The sequence below is a fragment of the Furipterus horrens genome, unplaced genomic scaffold (genome assembly GCF_987537825.1).
Source record: "Furipterus horrens unplaced genomic scaffold, mFurHor1.1.pri manual_scaffold_8, whole genome shotgun sequence".
Lineage (NCBI taxonomy): Eukaryota > Metazoa > Chordata > Mammalia > Chiroptera > Furipteridae > Furipterus > Furipterus horrens.
This window is the reverse complement of record NW_028327178.1, coordinates 35,802,785-35,821,159: the sequence shown is the minus strand read 5'-3', so window position 1 is coordinate 35,821,159 and position 18,375 is coordinate 35,802,785. Positions and strand designations below refer to the sequence as shown.

General features: G+C 44.6%; 1 long non-coding RNA gene across 1 annotated transcript in view; it reads right to left on the bottom strand.

Annotated features, from left to right (window-relative positions):
* LOC150002727 (uncharacterized) overlaps positions 1 to 11,928 on the bottom strand; it is a 68,200-nt gene extending 56,272 nt beyond the window's left edge. The window contains exons 1-2 of the long non-coding RNA XR_016512725.1: positions 11,745 to 11,928; positions 11,436 to 11,588 (exon numbers count right to left, since the gene is read on the bottom strand). This is a non-coding gene — a long non-coding RNA (uncharacterized LOC150002727). The remainder of the gene's footprint in view (positions 1 to 11,435; positions 11,589 to 11,744) is intronic.
* Between the last annotated feature and the right edge of the window lie 6,447 nt (positions 11,929 to 18,375).

Below are 18,375 nucleotides of genomic sequence, written 5' to 3'. Positions count from 1 at the left end.
GGTACTAAGGCATTCTTTTTCAAAGTTTATTTATTATTTTTTAAAATTTTTCACCCAAGGATATGTTTATTGATTTCAGAGAGATGGGAAGAGAGAAAGAACATCTATCTGTTGCCTCCTATACATGCCCCAACAGGGGATTGAACCTGCAACCTTTTAGTGTATGGAACAATGCTCCAACCAGCTGAGCCACCTGGTCAGAGCCAGATTTTATTCGGGAATCGAACCAGTGACACTTAACTTTGTGGGATGATGCTCAACCAACTGAGCCATGCTGGTCAGGGCTAATTTTAATGTATATCTTATCTTGTGTCTTGAAGCATAGCTTATGTACCAAAGAATGAATACAGTGTATCCAAGGTACTCTTCTGCTCAGTTTGCAGAATGGTGGCCTTGGAGTAGATTTGGTCTACAAATGCATTTTCTGTGACTCACACAGTGTTGACAATGTTTTAATTCACAAAAATCTATATTTCCACTTCTTTCCAAAATTAAGATCTGAAATCACTAAGTATAGCCTTTTATATGGTAATGCCCTGGAGCCAACCACTGGCTGTCCAGTTTAGACATGGGGGCTTATGTCTCATCCCTTTAAGCATTGAACTTTGTGACCCTCTGCCTTCAATATATGTCTTGGGTGATGAACAGTAAAAGAAGTTACCAGGAATTCTCCATCTATTTTTTTTTTTAAGCAACTTTACTGAGGCATATTTTACATATAAAATTTACCCATTTCATCCATTTTACCTTTACTATGACTTATTGACCTTTTAGTTGGTCTCTTGAACATCTGTAAAATCCTTCTCTTAAAAAGAAGCCAAGTTTTAACATTCTTTTCAAGCCTGTATTTCTTAAAACTTGCATATGGGGTAAATTTTATTTCATTAGAATTTTGGCAAAACTTTACTTAAAATTAAGACCATTTATACTAGTTATGTCATGGTTACAGCAAAAATCACAAGCAATGTTAAGGCATATTCTGTAAAAAAATAAGGAACCAAGATCTCAGGCTGATTAAGTTGGACTTTATACCTAGTTGTACAATGAACCAACTAAGTGTTTATGAAACTTTGACCTCAACAAGACTCAGTGATATATAAATACAAAATTTCATATGTTTATACAACACATGGTAGCCTGTTCCTTTTTTGCTGTTTTTAGCATTATTTCCAGATATTTCACATGCCTCACCAGACTGAAACTTTTATTTTTACATGTCGGCATGATTTACATCTGGTATCAATATCTTTTTCTCTGACTTTTAATCATCTCTTAGTATTTTCACATATACTGCAATTACATTGCATTGATGCCTTTGCTTTTTCACTGAAGTTACACCAGTTGGGAGCTGGCCCTCAGCAGACCATATTTGCCTTACTTTTCTTTTGGAGAAATAGACCTGTGCTATGCAAGTGTTTGCTACCATATACTTGAATGCTGACTGGTTAGGTGAGGGGAACATGTATAATTAAAATGTGTAAAATCTGTAGACTTTGCACACTGAATATTTGTGAGAAAATACTCTCAAGAAACTCATTTTAGGACTTGCCTTTCTTGGTAAATCTTAATGAGAGCAATTTGAATAGCAACTCTTCTTTAAAATAGAATGCCAGATTGACATCTTTTAAAGTTCTCTTACTGTAGATGGTGTTGAGGCAATATTTTCCTGGCTGTGCATCTCAGTCTTGCCTCTTACCTCCTGGGCACGCAGCTGGACTGCATTTCTGAGTCTCCCTGTAGTTAAGTGTGGCTGTGTGCCTGAGGTCTGGCCAGTGACACAGAGGCAGAAGTGATGTGTGACATTTCAGAGCTGGCTCATGACAAACTGTTCAACCTGTTGTGTATTATCTCATGTTCTGTCCCTTTCCACAGAGACCTCAGAGGGCTCCTGATGAAGATGGCAGAGCCACCAGGAAGGAGCTTGGTCACTGAGTTGTGGCTTAGGCCAAAACTGCCTGCTGATCAAGAACACCAATTTGGGGTACAAAGTGAGAAGTGAACATCTAACATAAACCAGTAACATAATATATGTTATAGCAGTTAATTAATATATATGATAACTATATTATAATGTATAACTATAGCAGCTAAGTTAATTAATACAGATAGCTACTGCTATTGTTACAGAAGGGGGTGGCTGGGGGTCCCCAGAGCCTGCAGGCTGGGGGATAGGGAAAAGGAAGCAGCTTTCAGGATGCCTTTGCATGCCTGGGGCTAAGTGGCTGGTGTCTTTGTTACACAAATGCCTTTGATGCATCCAACGCTGGGGGAGATGGGAGGGGTCTTGGACGGTGGGACAGTATGGAAAGAGCACGCAGAGCCTGTGTGAGGTTCTGTGAATGGTCAGAACTGGGTACTATGCCCACTGCGTCACAGGACGCAGTCAGGGATTTAAAAATAAGTGGCAGACATTTTAACTACACACACCATGCGGCTTGAGAAGGGAGAACTCCATGCAGTTTACAAGGAGGCTGGGAAATCCACACAGTTCTGGATTAAAAGCTGGAGGGCACCATAACACAAACAAGGCCTCCAGTCAGAACTGAATGATTGGCAGCTACCTACCGGTAAAGCTGAACTGTGTCTAGGAAGTAGGGAAATGGTATCTCTTAACTTTTCTAAAACTAGCCTGATTTGGTAAGGGGAGGCTGAATTATGTGTTTGTGGGTGTTTTAAAGAAAATAAGACTTAACTACAGAAATCCACAAATAATCTAAATCTATATAACTATTAAATAAACTATTATTTTTCTTTTCACTAAACTGGTATTGAGAGTTATAATTCTGGCGGTGGGCAGTCGGGCCCCTAACAAAACAGCCTGTGGGTTCTGCTTCAAATCGGAAAGCCCAGGGATTCTGTTACACTATTATTTCTATTTTACTGAAAAGGACACTGGTGTGTTAAGTTTACCAATTTAGTGGAAGTCACAGAGAAAGTAGTGGAGTTGGAATTCCAGCATAGGTCCGTACAACCCCAGACCCTGTATTCTAGATCCCTACACTGATGTAGGGGTTGGTTGTGTTGTGTTGTCTTTTTGTTTGTTTTTTTAATGTTTTGGAGCTAATCTCTGTCCAGTGTGACAGCACTCGAAGTATGTAAGCCTAGCTATCCTTTTCCTGTGCTACACTTACTATTCCTCTTTGTATGCTGAGTCAGTATCCACAGTGTAGATTATAGTTCTCAGTATTAACGAATTGTTCTCTTGGTCATATTCTGCTATATACTTAAAACATGATTCCCCTTTGGCCCATACGTGTCATCCCCAGCCTCTCCGTGCCTGCTGACCTCGGCAGCGACTACTTTGAGAGCTCTGTGCTGAAGCTAAAGAAAGTGATTGAGCAAAATGGAGATTCTTTTACCATCCACACATTCAATAGCCTAAGGAGCTACCTTGTTCAATTTAAATTTGGAAAAAAAATTGATGAAGATAACAGAGGCCTGGATAACAGAAGATGCAGCATAGTGCTTGGTCACCTGGGACAATGACAGACTCACTTATATCCAAAGGGGGAAAAGAAAAAGAAGAGGCTGGATTCATTGGATTGATGAGGATGAGCTCTACCTGGAAATGTTCTTTGAAGGCCAAGTGTGCAATCAGACATTCCAGAGAGCCTGATTGGTATCCCAAAACAGAGCCACGTGTGGGTGCAGTTTAATGCCAAATTATATTCCAGAATGAACAGGTGTTTATCTTTCCTGATGTGGTGATGGGGCCTTGTGGTCAGAGAGATCATACAGCTTGTACCAGAAACCATTTGGATTGTGGGGAAACTACTCAGCTTCAATAAACCTGTCCAATAACTAGAAAAAAGAAGAAAAATATGCTATCCCTTTGGGTGGTGAACATACAATACAATATGCAGATGATATATTATAGAATTGTACACTTGAAACCTATATGCTTTTATTAACTAATGTCATCCAAATAAATTCAGTAAAATTAAAAAAATAAAAGTGGTTCCCTATGCTCAATGCAACCCAGCAGGTGGGGCTGGAGAGGGGGAGGACCGCAGGCCCATTTACTGCTCAGGTCAGAATGCCATGACTGTCTCTGTGCGGAGTCAGATGGTGGTGGTGTGAACTCACGGTTAACTAATCACTGCAGGGCTTTGCGCTCTCTCTGCTCAGACAGTGGACCAGCAGCATCGTACTCACCTCAGAACTTGTTAGAAATGGGATCTCAAGCCCCACTTCAGACCTACTGAGTCAGAACCTGCCTGTTAGCAAGATACCCAGCTGATCCCTGCACTCGCTAGTTTAGGAAGCACTTCTCTAACTAACCTACAGGGAAAACACTATTGTGTTCTGCTATGCTTCATTTTGTTGGTTTTGGCCTATTAGTCTAGCCAGTCATGATCATTTAAATTTTGATTCTGTGACTTATTTGGAACATTTGAGTTCAAGTGACTAAATTACCTATTCAATTCATTGTTCCTGTCAGCCTTGTGTCTCCCACAAATCTTGTAAGCATGCCTTCTATGTTCATTCAACTTGTCCATAATGTTTTGAATAAGACAGAAGCAGCTATAAAATCATGCAGTATCTTGCTAGCCTCCAACTTCAATTAACTAGCAGATACCACTGGACGGCCAAGTGTGACTATATCTAGCTGATAGTACTATTGGAGCATTCATGAGCAGCTCTGGAGAACGTGCTCAGTTACTGTGCACCACCTAGCACGTGGTTAACCAGCCTAGAAGCCATTTCGAGGGAGAGCATGACAATGGCTTGGAAGATCCCCATCTGTTACGAGCTAAATTCTGTGTCCCCCAACCCTGATTCATTTGTTGATGCCCTAACGCCCTGTACCTCAGAATGTGACTGTATTTAGAGACAGGGTCTTTAAAGAGGTAGGTAAGTGAAAATGAGGTCATTAGGGCAGCCCCTAACCCAGTATGACTGGTGACATTAACAGGAAGAGATTAGGGTACACGTGGGTCCAGAGGGAAGATTTTGGGAGGACACAGCAAGGCGGCGGCCAAGGGGAGAAGCCTCAAACCTACCCTCTTGACACCTTGATCTGGAACTTCTTGGCTCCAGAATTGTGAGAAAATAAATCTGTTGTTTAACAACCCCTCCACCCCCCTCTCCATTTGTGATACTGTTATGGCAGCCCTGCAAACTACCATCCCCTCCCCTCTTTTGCCATTGCTCTTTAGGGGAATTGGTCACCTGGCTCTGGCAAGATGATCTGAGTTGGTCCCTTACTGTCTGTTTGAGAAACTTGGGCATTAACTATGTTGTATTTAACATGTCTCAAGGGTGTTTGCTACAGAAAAGTCCTGGGGAAGTAAAGGATTGCCTCAAAGGCAAGAGTTGCCTTGAGGGTCCAAGGCACAGAGGGATGCTGGAGGCATCTGCATGCATAGTGTTTAACCAGAGCTTACAGGGAAAGTCAGAATACAGCACCCTGGAGCCAGGCTTCTGGGAGAACAAAAAGTCACCGGTGCAGCACACAGTCTAGCAGCCTTGTCCTTTGGCCCCTCAGTGTCAGGATCACTTTCTCTCAGCTCTAGGACTTTGATGTGGCAGTGCCTCAGCTGCTCTGTGCTCCTCCTACTAACTCTCCTGCCATTGCTTTTGCTCTGTTCTGTGCCGCCTCATGCATTTTTGCATCTGGGCACAATTCTCTGCATGTCCCATTCAAACCTCCTTAGAGAGAAGAAGTGGTTGGGTGTACACTCTTCCTTTTGGATCTCACAGGTCCAGCCTGCGGATGGCTACTCTGGAGTCAGGTGCTGGTCCCTGGTGCAGACAGATGTGACCAGCACGGCAGTGTCATGGGTACAAAGCAAGGCAGATCACGTGCAAGGAAATTCCCTTGACAGTGTTGTTCAACGGGAGGCAGGCGTTAGCATGGCACTCTTACCACCCAAAGTGTGGTCCGTGGACCAGCAGCCTGGGCATCACCAGCAGCTAATTAGGTGCAGAATCTTAGCCTCACCCAGAGCTGCTCAGTCAGAGTCTGCATTTTATTTAACAAGGTGCCCAGAGTATTTGTATATATGTTATAAATTTGCAAAACACTTGCACCACCACTCCCGTTGATTTTTAGTAAATCCAGACTTTTCTGTATATTAGGTTTGCCTAAACTGCATACCCCTGTGAGTCAGATCAGATCCAGGCTTAGGAACTTCAAAGTTGTACTGAACTTTGCCACATAATCAGATTGCAGAACGAAAAGTTAAAGCCCAGAGGGATTAGGTGATTTGCCTAAGGGCACAGCAATAGAATGCATCTAATTATGTAATTTTCTAGGAACACTGGTAATATCAAAATATATTTTTTTATACAATCTGGGAATGCTGAGTCAGTTTCTGAGCCAGGTAAATTTAAGAACTAGCCCTGAACTTATTAAAGCAATGGATGTACAAGCTGACTACATACAAGTGCATTTAAAGGGGTTAGGGCAGTGGAAGGTTGGAAAAAAGTTAGGATTTCCAAAGAGAAACAGCACGATTCTTCCACTTAGAAAGGCCACCCCATGCCACTTCACTTTATCTGGTTTTATTCTCTTAGGAAAGATTATTAAAGTTTGTTCCATTTCTAAGCAAGTGCTCCCACATCTTTTATATTTTAAATTTCCAGTTCGATTCACATCAGAATACTTTGGCCCACCCATTTTTTAAATCTAAACAGACACCATAATAATAAAAGGTGTTTGTAGTAATAGCACCAATAGAAATAATAGTAACAAATCATTTTAGGTTCACTATGTGAATGAGTTATGTATGTCACATGAATATGATTCTGAAAAATGTGTCGTAATGAGTTTTCCATTTGATTCATAAATTGAGTATATTTTTAAATATTTTAAATATTTTTCTGAATTTTGTAATGGTCATTGTTCATTCAATATTTACCTACAGAATATTGCCTTTTACTGAGCTTTTGGGGTGGTGGAATTATACACATGAATTATTCAGAGGAATTTTAGAGAGCTTGGAACAGGCACCTAATCTTACAGGTGAGGAAAATAATGTCCATGAATAGCGGACGGCAAAGCAGAAACTGGAGCCCAGGGGACAGAGGTCTGAATCAGCCAACAAGCCACTCAGGTCTTCTCTGTGGTCTTGAGCCTGGCATCCAGGCATGTGCTTGGGCCACCTGGTAAGATCTTTACCCCTGTTCCTTACAGGTCTCCAGGATCCTTGTTTGTCAGCTCTCTCCCACTTTTCCTCCATGAGCACCACTCTGCTCTTGTCTGTGGCTCTCTCGTGCTCACTGCTTTTGTCATGCATCCAGCAGACGTGTGCTTGCTGCCTACTGGGTACCAGGCTCTGCATCTCCTACGAGGGATCACAGGGTGGAGAGGACAGACGCCCTGCCTCTAGGGGCTTCCTGTGTAGGAGGTGAGACATCCAGGCCGCAGGTGAGCAGAGCTCAGTGTGGCAAAGGTGAAGGCTGAAAAAGCACAGTGGGAGGTGTTTGGTGGTTTGCACCAAGCTCTGTTTGTTTCACTTCCTGCCTTTCTTTCAGTTTCTCTTTCTTCTTGAAAAAGAATAAATATCATGTACCTTAGGGATAGTAATACCTTGTTTTATTTTATCACACATCCATTGTACCCAAGCCTAGTGATAAGTACACAGAGATGAACCACATGGGTGAGACTTGTCACCAAATGACTTCATGGGGTGTGCGAAGTACTGTGACAGGGTGTGCAAGGCCCCAGGGGTTGGGGGTGGGGTGGGCAGGGGACAAGGGCCTCCTGTGCAAGAGATGGGGACTTGGAACTTTAACACTTGAGTGTTAGTGTAACACTAGGAGTTTATATATAAATAATGTATTATTTAGTTGTCTATTTCCCCATTTGGGGGGCACACATTTGTGAGATTCATCTATATTCATCTATACTGATGTGTTACAGTTTATTTACTTTTTTATTGCTGTATATCATTCATTGTGTGACTTTGCCACTGTGTATGCATCCTGCTGTTGAGGGACATTTAGGGGACTTCTCAGTCTTATTTTTTTTAATTCCATTTTTACCTTTTTGTCATTAAAAGCTGTCTTGTTATTCCTATTTAAAAAAAGAAGAAGAAGAAGAAGTAAGAGTTACCTAGGCTGCTGAAGGAGGTTGTCCAGGAAGAAGCAGAGCTACCATGACATGTCTTATTTGGGGAATTGTTACTTTTCTGTTGAGTGCTAGAGTATGTCAGGTGCAAAGTGCAGAATGACAGCTTTGTAAGTCAAACTGAGGAGCACAGGGTAACCAAACTACCTGGCCCAACCCCTCTGGTGGTCGCACAGGGAGGGCATGCATCCCAAGCTCCCTCGACTCTGAAACCCTTTCCATTATATATTTTGTTACACAGGCCTCTCATGAGAGATAATACCCACTTGAATTTAGGTATGAGAGGCCCTCAGCTTTCCTATAATCTTCACTCTGCCCCCTGTTGACTCACAGCCATTGGCCGTGGTCTTTTATACAGGGCTGGTCCAGTGTTAAGGCCCCCCCCCCCCCCCGGCGGCCCCACCGCCTGCCAGGCACCGTCTCCAAGAGAACAAGAGAATGGCCAGTAGACGGGTCACTGCCCAGCTGCCCGAGCCAGCATTTGAAGGGGCCCCACGGAGCCCCTGCCCTGTATAACCATGGGCCTCTTTCTCGGGGTTCCTATCTCCCCCTTTTCCTCCTTTTTGTTGACATTGGTGAGGGTGGGGACACAGCTCCAGGCTGTCTACAGGGGACCCCACCTGTGGGGTTGGCCCCTGAGGCCCTACTTGACTAGTGGTGTCACAGGCAAAAGGAGCGCCCCTCTGCTGCAGCCTCACTTCAGAGAACCCCACGTCTGGTCAGTGGTCTGAAGGCTGAGGGAGGGCGAGTGGGCCCTGGCAGGCTGGGGGGCTTGGCGCCAGTGGGGGCCCCCCTCCCCAGGCACTCGGCACCTGGGGAGTTTCTTAGTTGCCTGCCAGGTAGCTTGAGCCTGGGGGAGGAAATGCCTACAGAAGCCGTAATTGGGGATTTTATCATCCTTTTTTTGTTCCTCTGGAATGGAAATTCTAAAAGTCAGCAGGAGCCAAACCGGCTGGGCAGGGCCCCGCGGTACTGACTGTTGGTGGCAGCACAGGCCACCTTTGAGTCCCAGGCATGGTTCTCCAGGCTCTTCCTAGAGGGCTAAGGTGAGTCTTCCAAGTGCAGACCCTTTTAAGTCACCTCCTGGAAGCCACGGCCAGCAGGGTGCCTCGTGCCATTTAAACCATGAACCGTGGTTAAGCATTTTCAAATGTGTTCTGTAATAAAAAGATTGCCCCCAGCTTCCTAGGCATCTGTCCATGGGGCCGCAGGCTCCGCACAGCCGTTCTCAGCAGCGTGCAGTTCTGACCCGGGAAGCCGGCTGTGTCTCCACCTGCCACGGCCCCTTCTCCCAGCGGTTCATGGTCATGTGGTATTACAGCCATTTCTCCCCAAACTGGAGAACTGAGGAGAGAAGCTCAGTGCTTTCCCCTCTCACCACCCTGTCCTGGGAGTGAAGCCTCCAGCTCCAAATCAAGGTGGATAAACCTGTTTTACTTCCAGACCCTTCTCTAACCAGAGTTCCACATCTTCCGCTCCGGCCCCAACAGAAGGCCTGTTAACCAACAACAGGCTCTCCAATCGTTTTACTGCGGGAATTAGTCTGTCGTCTTTGAGTCTAGTCTGCCTGTTGTAGGAAGGGGTTCAAGGGAAGAAACTTATTCCAAATACTATTGGCTCCTGGTTGTGCCCCCAGGAGCTATGAGGGGCCAGGTAGGCATTAATGGGTGCCAGGGAGAGTAACCTCTCCTTAGACCCACACAGCCCTGTCACCAACCGTGGTGGACGGGAAGCCCTAAGTTACAGCAGGCCCAGGGGTGCTACCTGAGCGACAAGTGCTGGGCAGAGGCCTCGCCTGGCTCACAGGCCACACGTAAGGGTCCCCGATTCAAACTGCTCAGAAATGTGGGACAGCAGTTCAGGACAATAAAGACATTTGTCACGCACCTGAGTGTGGGATAGGCCAGCAGTGTTCCTGGGATGCACTCTCGGGAAGGTCTCCAAGGAGAGCGTAGTCAAAAGGGCAGAAAGGGTCACTGGCCCCGCAGCCAGTGCCCTGTCTTCCTACTCACAATCTAGATGAGCGGCTACCATCGGAGCCCGTAGCTGCTGTCTCAGTAAAGAAGGAGCCTGAGGAACCAGGCTGGGTTCACGCTGTGTGTCATGGGTGCCAGCGCATCTCACAACGTGCCTACCTGGGTGGCAGAGGCCCGAAGGAGGGGAGCAGGAAGGGTTTTGGTGGAAAAACGTTGGGACAGGACTGCGTCTGCTCTGCCTCCCAAACCCTCAGTGACTGAGCAGCCTGGCTCCGGGCACCCACCTTTCCTCTCGGGCCTCTGTGGGTCAGTCTGTGCAAGGGCGGATGATTAAATATGCAAATACCAGGGCCTAGGCTAGTAAACGAACAGGTAAGCGAACAAACTTCCTACCAAACCTGACACTCGCTAGACCTTTCCTTCTAACCCAGGACAACCTTTGCTTCAAGAATTGCGGCTGTAGAGAAGTTAGATGGAAAAGAATTGTGAAATCTTCCCTGACAGGAAGCACAATCTGGAAATGTCCTAGGCTCATCAGTAATCATGAACCGGAAAGAAGCAGCCACGGGGGTTTGCTGCCTCTGCACTGCGCTCTGCGAGCTCACTGGTGTCCACGCCAGACCTCTGCGGGGTCTAAGTAAGCAAGACCTAATGCGATATATGAAACGGAACCACGGGAGTGTGTTTTCATCCTGGATTTAACAGTTTCAAACTTTCATCTGATGTTTTTTCAGGGGAGGGAAGGAGAGGGTCTTAACTCTTAATAAAAACACAGATGTCAGCGTCTTCGGTAGAGTTGAGGCCTCTTGTACTGGACCCGGAGCCTCTGAGCTCCCAGAGTTCATTGTAAACATTAGTGTCGCCAAAACCCACAACTGTTACTGGGAAGTGAGTGCACGGGTGACTTTTTTTTAATTCAACTATAACATGGCTCCAATCTGCATCTTTACTTCTCACAGGCTGTGAATTTGCCAAGCTGGTCAATCTCTTTTATAGAAAAATATGCACCCATTTTATTAAAACAAAAGCCTCTTAAAATGCAGATGGTATGCTTCCTGCTTGCTAGTCTTCACAGATTCCTTGCTGCAACCGAAGCGGGCGTGTTACTTTGATAGTCCTATGAAATAACCTTAACTTTGCCTGGGGATATTTATAACAAAACATGCAGAATTATGGCACCATAAAGCCTGCTTCGCTGATTCTTGCTGATTAAAAACTTGAAGACTAATGTAATAAAAACCAAAAAGACCCAACAGCTGTAGCTCTGAAGACAGCCAAACTGGAGCCTCAGTGGCTCCCCCTCTGCCCTTTGAGTCCAACCGTGGGCCTGGAGAAGCGGGCCAGCTACACAGCCCCTTCCCAGAGGCACTTCATGCATCACCTACCTTCCTGCTGGAGCTGAGGTGAAGAGTGAATGGCCTGGGAGGGACCGGCTTGTCTTTCTGGCATGCTAGAGGCTAGTGCCAAGTTTTGCTTCAGGAAAAACAACAGCAGAGCAATCCCTAGTATTAGGTGAGGCCGAGTATTCCACCGTGTCCCTGGGCAGACAGGCACAAGAGAATGGAAGCGTTTTTAATTGATGCTAGAAGCTTGCAAGGATAAGAACCTGGCAGGAACTGCCATAACCCTTTATTCCTCCTCCCAAGGTGCCCATTTCCCTCTAACCCAGGACAGCCTCTGCTTCAAGAATTTACCAGGCATCTGCCCCAGGGCACTGTGAAATCAGGCCCAGCGGTGTTTCATTCCCTTGGCTGTTGGTCACAACCAAACCGGTTTCATCAGGCCCTGAGTGTACACGCGATGTGCGTTAATTGGTGCCTTCAGAGTTAATCCTCCTTTTCCTTTGGGTGCTAAGAGGAGCTTTCCCATAACCTCTCCCACTTGGTGCCTCCTCTTTCTGGCCCTAACCAGCGCACTGCCACCCTTCCCTCCTTTCTCACCTGCCCTCCCCCTTCTTCAACCCCTCCCACGGCCACACACAGGTTCACACATACATAATCCCTAATCAGCAGTCAGGTTTCCCTGAATCTAGCTCAGGTGGAAAACCTGTTTTAAAAAGGAAAAACAAAAGATTTTCTTACTTCTGAGGGATGATTGAAGAATATTACAACACATTCTTCCCAAGGCCCCTCTGGCTGGAAGCTCAGGCTGAGTAGGATTTGCTGTCCTGTAGATATACCTCTGGCCACGCCAGTCACCAGTCCTGCGTGACCCTCACTGATGGTTTTTAATAAGATTGAATAGAATAAAAAGACTAATGACTCAGGGAATGCTGATGTGCCCCACACTCACTTGAAATAAAAGACCATCTCTCCTACTCTGGTGTCTCCTGGGTCCCCTTCTTGTTCTGCCCCTTTCTCTCTCTCCTTAGAAGTCGTCGGCGGCGGCAGCCGTCCGTCTCGAGAGACGATGGTGTAGCTTCTTAAGAGTCTATCTGCACCGCCGAGAATGGCTGTGCAGTCCGACTCGGGAGTGACATGGTATCTGTCTCCTCCCGTGTTGAATCGACATCTTGCGATGACGCTGAAGCTACAGAGCCTGGGCAGGGTAATATGGAGGGTCTGCTGTTGCCCATGCAGCAGACCCCCCCTCTCTTCGCAGCTGAAGGGTCCAAGGAAAAGACGGAGTCAATACAGCTTGGCTTCAGGTGCGCCGCAGGAGTTGCCGGTGTTGACTACAATGTCAAACCGCCTTAGGGACTCCGGCTCCGGATTTTCTGTCGGGGTTTACTCCCTTAGCCTTTCCCCTGAAGAGGTATGCCGCAAGGCAGCGGAGGTTTTTTGGAGTCAGAGTTTTCCTTCTCTGATGTGCCCTGACTGGAAGATCGAACCAGCGACACTTAGCTCGCAGGCCGACGCTCAATCCACTGAGCTAAACCAGCCAGGGGTCCTTAGAAGTGGCTCATGCTGAATTGTGTGTTTCTGGACTGTACATGACGGAAGAATATTCTTCTGCAAACTTGCTGCTTTCTGACAGCATCAGGCACCTGATAAACATCATTTTGGCTGTGGCTGTGCATCTCTCTGGTTTCCCTGTTGCATTGGAGATATTGATTCTGACAAACACTTAAAGTTGTTTTCAGGTTTTTACTATTACAGACTTCCTTGCTATGCTGTGAACATTCTAGATATGTCTCCTATTTAAGACTTTCTCCAGAAATGAAATTTCTCAGTTCTAGGATATGCACTAGGTGTGGCTAGATGAGTTTCCACTCTGCCATACAATGTACTAAGTGTTTCATTTGTTTCCTTACTAATGCTTGATGTTGTTTTTAATGCTTGCCAATCTAGTGGGCGAAAGTGATAGCTCATGCTGGTTTCAGTTTGAGTTCCACTGTTGGTTAATGAGGATAGGTATCTTTTAATATGCAAATTAGCTATTGTGAAGCACCTATTCAAATCTTCTGCTTGTTTCTCTTAGTGGATTTTATAGATGTTTTTATATATGTTTTGGATACCAATCCTTGGTCAATTATTCATGTTGTAAATATATGCTTCCAGTTTTGGCTTATATTTCACTTCCTTTGTGGTGCCTTTTAATGAGCAGTGGTTATTCCTTTTAACATAGTTAAATACTTTAATCTTTCCCTTTAGAATTAGTATAACTGTGTCTGGTTTCCAGAACCCTTCCCTACTGCATACAGATTAATAAAGATAGTCTACTATGTTGTCTTTTTAAAGTTTTATAGTTTTATCTTTTGCATTCAGCTATTTAGCCCACCTAAAGTTGATTTTTTATGCTGTGAGTTCAGGGTCCAATATAAATTTTCCCCCATATAGATAAGCCATTATTCCACTATGTATTGATCTTTCCATTAATCTATAATATTGGTCTCTTTGAGGCTCTCAACTCTATTGATCAATTTGTCTCTCCAACACTGCACTGTTTTATGTATTAAAGGAATATTGATATCTTATGATGCACTCGTCCTCCCCCATTCTTCAGAAATTTATTGACTGCTATGTTAGTCTTGTTCCATATAAATTTTAAGATTAACTTCTCAAGTTCTATAAAAACTCTGTTGGTGTTTTGATTGGAATTGAACTAAATCTGTCAATAAATTTGGGATATTTATTGATTAAAATATTTTACCATTCAATGTCACCTCAATAAATTCAATAAAATGGGAAGAATGCTGCTACTCTAAATTGTATTCTATCATTTGCTGTCAATGGATGAAAAGAAACTTGGTTTTGTATACTGATTTCCTATCCATCCATATTCCATCAATACTGATAATTTTTTTATTTTTTATAATATGCTTTATTGATTATGCTGTTACAATTGTCCCAATTTCTTTTTCCTTTGTTCCCCTCCATCCAGTGACATCCCTCCCTCCAGTTGTCCACCCCCCTTTAGTCCATGCCCATTGGTTGTGCATATAGTTCCTCTCAACATCTTCCTGTCTACTCCACTCCCTCCTACTATGCTTCCTAATTCCTGTACCATCTCCCTCCCTATCCCCCTTCCCCCTCCCCACTGACCTCCCCCCATAATATTCCCCATACCTATAATTCTTTTCACACTCTTGTTGCCTACTTAGTTTGCCTTTGTTTCAATTCCCTAGCTTCTGCTGTTGTTGTGATACAGCTTTCATTTTAATGTTCATAGTTTTGATCCTTTCTCCTAAACAAGTCCCTTTAACATTTCATATAATAGTGGTTTGGATCTGATGAACTCCTATGGTTTTACTTTGTCCTGGAAGCACTTTCTCTGCCCTTATATTCTGAATGACAGCTTCTCTGGATAGAGTAATTGTGGTTGTAGGTTTTTGCTTTGGAATACTTTGAGTATTTCTTGCCAGTCCCTTCTTGCCTGCAGAGTTTCTTTTGAGAAATCAGCTGACAGTCTTATTGGGACCCCTTTGTATGTAATTCTCTTCTTCTCTCTTGCTGCTTTTAAGATTCTCTCTTTATCCTTAATTTTTGACATTTTGATTATAATGTGTCTTGGTGTGGTTCTCCCTGGGTTCAGTTGTTTTTGAACTCTCTGTGCTTCCTGGACCTGTAAGTCAATTTCCTTCCCCAAGTTTGGGAAGTTCTGCTTCATTATTTTTTCACATAATTTTTCAATTTCTAGTTCTTCTTCTTTACCTTCTGGCAACCCTATGATTTGGATGTTGGCCCACTTATACCTGTCCGATAAGTTTCTGAGCCTCTCCTCATTTTCCTCACTTCTTGTTTCCTCTTTCTGCACTGGTTAACTGTTTGTTCCTTCCCTATGTTTCGATTTGTTGATTTGATCCCTGGTTTTCTTGCCCTCAGTACTAGTTCCGTAGGTGTTTTTGTTCATTTCATCAGGACAAGCCTTCATTCCTTCCCCGTCTTGTTTAAGATCTGCTGTCAGGTCTGTAAGTGCTTTTATAAGCAAAGCTCTGAACTGTGCCTCAGAAAGATTTTCTATCTGCTGCTTCATTAGATTAGAAATTTGCTGTCTGGTCAGCAGCATCACTGGGATCTCTATCATGATCTGTGCCATCCTGAACAGTTTTGTGTTTACCTTTGCTTCCTGGGCAGGGCTGTCACACCTCTTACGCTATGGGGGGTGGGGGGCGGAGCCCTGTGCACTTGTCACAACCGGGCGTTTTCTGCAGGGGTGAGGGTCCAAGATGAATTCCTGCTGTTCAATATCCGCTGAGAGACAGGGAGCCTCCTCCTCCATCCCCACCCCCACTGGGCCTCACAGTCCAAGGCAACGGGGGTCTGCCTTCCCCAACTTTGGAAATGCAAGCTGACGGGTCTGGTCTGCAGCCGGGGGTGCTCCCTAGGCACTTCTCACCTCCCCTTAAATACGGGTGTCTGTGCTTACTGCTGTCCTGCTGCCGTTGCTGTTGCTGCCGCGGACATCACAGCTTGAACTCCCCTCCCCAGCTTTGCCCCTCCTACCTGTCCGGTTGAGCACCACTTTTTTATAACTTCATATGTTGGACTTCAATTTATTTTCTGAAATTTCTGGTTATTGCTGGTTTTGCGGTAGTTATATTCCTTCTTAGTTGTGGAGGTAGACAGGACATGTCAGTCTAGGCCTCCATCTTGGCCGTAAGTCTCCTGTGTTTGTTTGCTTCTGTGTCCCAGGGAAAGCTGTCGCTCCTACTACGTTGTAAAGGGTGGAGCCTTAGGGATTCATCAGTAACGGGCGACCTGTTTGGCCACCTTGTGGCGCTGTAAGTGGGGGAGGGGTCTGAGAAGGAACAATGCCATTTGCCCAGCGCTCGCCCCTTTTCGTGGCACTTCTCCCACTTTCACACCAGACTGGCGCCCCTCTAGCTGCTGCCCTGGCCGTCGTTCCCAGAGTGGGTGGGTCTGCAGATGTTCTAGGTCCATGGGGGCCCTTTAAACAAGCAAACTGCTGAGACAGCCGTTTCTGCCTTCGTCTCAACCCCCACTGGTTTGCACAGTCAAAAGCAATGGGGCTTTATTTTCCCCGGTGCTGGGACAGTGAGCTGCTCTGGTGAGGGGCTGGGAACGCTCCCCAGGTGTCCCTCCTGACTTTTTAAAACGTGTGACTGCACTTTCCGCCGGCCTGCTGCTGTTGCCACTGCTGCCACCACCACGCCATTTCCCCTCCACCTGGGTTCTGCCCCTCCTACCTGTCTGGATGAGTATTTCTTCTTTATATCCTTGTTTGATGGACTTCCATGTACTTTGATTTTCTGGAACTTCTGGCTGTTTCTAGTTTTGAAGTAGTTGTATTCCTTCTTAGTTGTGGAGGGAGATGCAGCATGTCTGTCTACGCCTCTATCTTGGCCAGAAGTCTCAATACTGACAATTTTCTTTAAATTTTTTGAGTTGTTTTTAAAGACAACTGTACCACCTGCAGATAACAACAGGTTTTTTTTTCCCTTCGCAGTCCTTACACTTCTTACTTTTCTTGCACTCTTCTGTTGGCTTGAATCTTCAGTAGAAAATTAATTAAAAGTAGTGAGAGTGTCTACTCTCACAACTTTTAAAGGAAACACATATGCTATTTCACCCTAATATTTGTGAATGATATCTAGGTTGAAGAAGTTCCTTTGTATCCTTAGATTGTTAGAGTTTTCTGTTTGTTTTGTTTTTTTAATCATGAATGATGGTAATATTTTAACAGCTATTTTTTCTGCTTTAATTGACAGAGAACTGTTTTCTCATTTAATCTATTAATAGAGTTAATTATATTAATTGATTTTTCTAATGTTCTAGGTCATAATGATTTTACATTGTGCTAGAGTTGGTTACTGATCTGATTATCTCTTGATGAATAGCAAACTACCCTCAAAACTTAATTGATTAAAGTAATGTCTTTTAATTTATAAGTTTGCAGATCAGGAATCTGGACAAGATAGGGATTTTCCTGCTCTATACGGACTCCTGAGGGTCACTTGGTGGAATTAAACTGGCTGATGGGCTGGTCTGACAGGTCCAAGACAGCCTCATTCATATGTCTGGTGCCTTTACTGAGATTGCAGAAAGACTGGAATTGCCCTGAATTGCCGATTACAGCTGACATTCTCAGGGTAGTCTTACTTCTTACATGCACCTAAGGGCTCCTAGAGAAAGTTCCTAAGAGATCAAGGTGGAAGCTACAAGCTTTTCACTAGCCTAGAAAGTCAGGGTGCCCTGAGTCTTTCTTCAACCACCTGTAACCTCACCTCTACCCTCACCTCTCTATTCAGGTTATGCTCTTAAAAATGAAAACTTTCAAAATTCTTGACCCTGGCTGAGTTACTCAGTTAGTTGGAGCATCGTTCCAATGTGCTGAGATTGCAGGTCCAATCCCTGGTCAGGGCACACACAAGAATCAACCAATGAATTTGTAAATGGGTGGGAAAACAAATGATGTTTCTCTGTCTCTAAAATCAATCAGTTTAAACAAAAAAGAAAGCTTTTCTTTTATTACCACAACCACCTCTTCTTGGCTTCTTGTACCAGATTCTGAGCACCCCTGTTGGAATAGTGTTCTCTGCTCCAGGTCATTCTGCTGTGTCCGGTTCTTCCCCGCCCCCTAGTGCTCTTCCTTTATGCCCACCCCTACTCCTAAGCCTGTTGTCAGCTCTGCAGCATTTCTCTCTGTACTGCCATTGTGACTTTAGCTTTTATTAATGTGGCTGCTTTTCACATCTTTTTTAAAAAGTATATTTTATTATGTTATTACAGTTGTCTCATTCTTTCCCCCTTTGCCCCCTCTGTCTAGTACCCCCCTTCCCTCCAACAATCCTCTTTTAGTTCATGTCCATGGGTTTTGTATATAAGTTCTTTGGCTTCTCCATTTCCTTTACTATTTTTAACATCCCCTGTCTGTTTTGTACCTACCAGTTATGCTTCTTAATCCCTGCACCTTTCTCCCATT